This window comes from Atta cephalotes, assembly GCF_000143395.1.
Source record: "Atta cephalotes unplaced genomic scaffold scaffold00015, whole genome shotgun sequence".
Taxonomy (NCBI): Eukaryota; Metazoa; Arthropoda; class Insecta; order Hymenoptera; family Formicidae; genus Atta; species Atta cephalotes.
In genome coordinates, this window is record NW_012130079.1 from 2,957,160 (window position 1) to 2,961,990 (window position 4,831).

A 4,831-nucleotide genomic window follows, 5' to 3' on the forward strand; every position below is an offset into this window, starting at 1 on the left:
GTCTTCAATAAACGCGTATCTTCAATAACGCCGTAAACTGCAAAAGGAAAACGACAATCTCGCTTTGATCTTATGTCGTGTGGAAAGAAGTCTCTTGGCGGCGACCACGTGCTTCGCACGGAGAGGTGGGAGGCTGCGGCAGAAGCACGTGCGAACTTTCCTCGCCGGCGTAGAGAAGTACACGCGCTCCGATCTCTTTACAGCGGCTCGCGGGTATCATCGGGAATAATCGCGCATCTCTTCCGTCAGCGTGTACGATATTCCTTCTCATTTATTCGCTTCTAGCCTCGCTTATCGGTCCTTTGATCTCATATGAAGCGCACTCACTGACGGGCTCTTAGAGTCGCCTCGGTAAAACGCTCCATCTCGACCGCTTTCGCGCGCGTTGAGTCTGCGAATAGTCGATAATCGTATCGTCTCACTATGGATAAGAGAATCGACCGAGCGACGAGGACGACGACGAGGACGACGATTCTAACGATAACTCCGAAGACGATAATGAAAACGACGGCGAATCTCTATCGTGGACGAAAATAAATCCATACATCAACTGTGACACAATTACGCGGCAGTCTCTCTTTCTCTCTCTCTCTCTCTCTCTCTCTCTCTCTCTCTCTATCTTCGCTGCGGGTGAGAACCTTGATGATTTACGACGAGCGCGCGGGCCACAGACGGTCAATGACAGTGCGTCGTGCGCAGTGCACTCATGAGACTCCGGATAAACGCTCGGCTCGTCTTAATTAGGCGCGATTAAGCGAGACGCGCGCGCTCGCTTGACAGTCGGATGAACGGCCGGTCGGGTAGACGAGAGGTAGATAGACGAGGAGGATCGTCACATGGACCGCAGCAGAGAAGGCTGAGAGAGGCTGCGACCTGTCCGCTTGGTGACCATCGTAGCACTGAACACCGAGCTCTCTTTCGACCGACGGCTATAGGGCTTCGGAGCAGCACACGCTCTCTCGCTCTCTTCGTCGAACCTGTCTCGGTCCCTCCGACTCCCGCCCGTCGTCATTCTTCCTCCCTCGTGTTCTCAGAATCTCTTTTTTTCTCTTTTCTTCCTAGAGAGGGGAAGAGGAGCTGAACTGTCTCTGTTAATGTCCACGTGTGTAATGCACGTGGCGATACGCATAGCATGCGTGGTCCTTTTCCCGCGCCGTCGATGAAAGGTTGAAAAAAAAAAAAGAACCGGTCTTGCGATACCAAACTAGCTTTCGGGTGCGAATTTATTTCGCGCTTTTTTTCTTTCGTCAACAAATTGCGAGGATTTGTCGCGCGGAATGCGGGTTCGTAGACGGGACGTCGCGACATGGCGCATTAAGAATCTTAAAAAATGAAAAGCGGCACGAAAGGGTTAGCGCGTAAAACATGGATTTTTATATCAAATAAAAAAGCCGCATCCTTATTCTATAGTCATATCTTTAGTAGGATAAAAAGGATGAAAGGAAAAAGTATTATGGAGTGGAGAAACTCTCTTCTTTGAGTCAGAAATAAATTCAAGTCCTTGGAGTCGAAATACTTTTGCTTGCAAATTTTTACAGAGTTATCCATCGAATTTCATGACTACTTTATAATAAATATAATAAATGCAAGTACTTTATAATAAATAAATAAATGAGTTCAACGCAGGCGGAACTGCGGCTTTTCCGTTGAAAAGAGTGAATAAGTGAATATAAAAGAATTTATATTTAGATTGTGAATAATTCTAAGTGAGAGAAGTTAACGCGGAAAAATGATGGTTCACATAAACGACGGTGCTTTATCGTGACGCCAATACTCGACTACAAGACTCGTTAAAAAATTAACTTTGTGTAATATTCTATTTACGAGTTAATTGCACAATTGCCAAATTAAATACACATGTCGTTTATTGTCAGCCCTACATATAATCAATCCACGTGTGTGTTCGAACAGTTATCAACTCGCTCCTTAATTCTTTCATTTGTTTCAATAAAGTATTTGCCGATTGTGAGCACGGCGTGAAGCGTACCAGAATATAAATCGACTGATTATTACTCGGACTGATTAAAGTCATACCAGAAATACACGCGTCGATTTACGGGTGCTGCTGTCTCCGCAGTGAATCACTCGAGAGAATATGCGTCAAGTGGAATTATGAACGCGGATGTTAAAGAGTGGATTAAAGTATGTAAGAAGTAAAGAAATCTGTCTATACGGAAGATATCTTTATGGAAAAGATGTTTTTCAAATAAGATTAAAAATTTATGCATTAGTCTTCTGACAAAAATCGTAATTACATTCTTATAATTACATGAAAAGAATGATTTTGCTGAAGTATCTAAAAAATTTAGATAGATACAGATCTAATAAAAAATAATTTTGTTGGATATTTAATCAGAGATAATTAATCAAATAATAAACTCAAGCATGATGAGCAATGCTATGAAAAGTTTTAACATTTTAATAATCAATTTGAATATTTTATATAATTATTTTGATAAATCCAAGAAATTTTTATTTTCTATATTTTAAATTTTTTAATATTTCAGGAGAATCGTTTTTTTTCTAATATTAAAAATTAAAATGTGAAGCTCCATCTTTTTTTGAATTTGTAATTGAATTAATTTTGATAAGTATTATGAATTGTCAGAAGATATAAATTGAATTGCGGGAAAGCGGACGGAAGAGAGATTTCTGTTTGCGAAGGATTTCATTTCGATTCGTTATTGAGATTTTTTAGGCGAACTTTGATCTTAACGGCCTGATCGTCGGTTTGATTTTACTTTCGGCGAGCCTCCAGCCGTCTGTAAAACTCTGATTGGAGCGATATTAAGGTCGTATGACGATTATCGGAAAAATGCACGCGACCATTTATGCGGTGCGCGCCGCGGCGCCGTTCGTAATAGCGTCCGCATCGTTGCGTCAGTCAAATATAAATGCAAATTGACAAATACTCGCATACGCATTAAGTGCATGGCCGCGTGCCGTTATGGACACAGGAAGGACTCTCCTTGCGTTTCTTTGTAATCGCATTTAAAATGTGGGCATCCTCCGTCGTCGACTCTATTAAGAGTCACTTATCACGCTACTCGATGGTTATGTAATTAATTAAGAATACCTAATTATCATTTTCCATTAACCGAAGAAATTAAGGAATCTCGTGTGGATTTTTTTACAATGCTTTTTTGTGATCATTTCACGACTAAAGATTTTAATCTTTACTAAAAACTGCTTGTTTATATTATATTTTTATTTATCTATCTTTATGTTTTAATGAATGTTTTTGGATTAATTAATCTTGGAATCAATAAATGATTTAAAGTTTTTTAATATGGAGGTCAGGAGTGATTTTTTTCAAAACTTTAATTGACGATTTGTGAAAGAATTTTAAAACGAAATTCCATTGATGACTTTAACTCGTGACACGTTTGTTGAATGATGATCATCAAGAAAAAGAGAGAGCATTGAATAGTACTCACAAATATGTATGCGCATCGCGCGCTTCGCGCCAAATGTCCTGTACGAGGTGATAGACGTGCGATTTCCGACGGTGGAGACGTTTCCAAGGATGTTGAGAAAACGGTGCCTTTCCCTCGGCCATTCAGTCCTAGACTCGTTTTCCAGATGCTTTGCCGCAAATAAATGCATCGTAAATGTACGTCCAATGGACCGTTTGACAGTCCTCTTTCAATATATATTTTTCAATAAAAAATACTTCTTTATGACTTAATTATAGAAAAATATCTTATTTTATTGAAAAGATAAATTTTATGATTTAATTTCGTCTTTATTTTTTTTGTCTAAATATCTTTTGTGTGAAATTTTGTGCATTAGAAAAAAAAATGTTTGTTGTATATTTATTACGATTTATTATCTTTTTTTCTCGAGAGATTACGTCGCTTCTTTTGTATCCTGCTATAGGTATGTTGCAAAGAAAAATACATAATGCCTATCGATCCGATTTTTCTTATTGATCGAGAAAAAAAGATCGTAAAATCGTAATAAATACACAACAAACATTTTTTTTCTAATGCACAAAATTATATACGATAAAGCTTTTCAGCTTATCTGAAAAATGAATGCAATTTCTTTCGGTATGTGAATGTCATGTATAGTTGGCAACAAAATATTATATATATTTTAAATTAAATGTCCTGTACGAATATAAACTATACACATATTTTATATTAAAATACATATATCTAGCCAGTGTGTCTTCAATTGACATACATTTTATATTACAATTTGAAATTCATTTCGAATTTACGATTAATTATGTGTAAAAATCCGCTATTTCGATGAAACGATATCTTCATAAAGCAAATGTATAATTATATATAAATAAAGCAAAATAGGGGAAAACGCAATTTGCGCGAAATAGGCTCATAATAACTGAGACGAAAATTTAAATACGTATTTGGCTTGTTCAACGACGCATAATACGTGGCATTGCGCTGTTGATTTATTAATAGTCGATGCACCATCCGTGTATAATAATGCGCGCAAATCCATATAAAATTCCGATATTCACAGATGCGTACGATTTATGTTTGTAAAGTTAAATTAGCTTCATTGTAGATAGATACAGATTATGATCGATAAATCAATTTGATCGATAACCAACTGAGTACCGGTTTGTGTTAGCAAAAAGGAAAGATATAAACAGAAAATTTTCTTCATTCATATATTTATCATATTTACGGTTTTGTACGTCCGTCTGCGATAGTCAAATGTCTCCACCAAAGAAATAACTATAAGAGATTTAATACAATTTAGAGAAAGGTTTGACTGAATCCGTTTTGACTGCGGAGAGAGAGAGAGAGAGAGAGAGAGAGAGAGAGAGAGAGAGAGAGAGAGAGAGAGAGAGAGAGAG

General features: G+C 37.6%; 1 protein-coding gene across 1 annotated transcript in view; it reads left to right on the plus strand.

Moving 5' to 3' along the window:
* LOC105618039 (mediator of RNA polymerase II transcription subunit 20) overlaps positions 1–4,831 on the plus strand; it is a 96,538-nt gene that overhangs the window by 33,735 nt on the left and 57,972 nt on the right. The window lies entirely within an intron of this gene.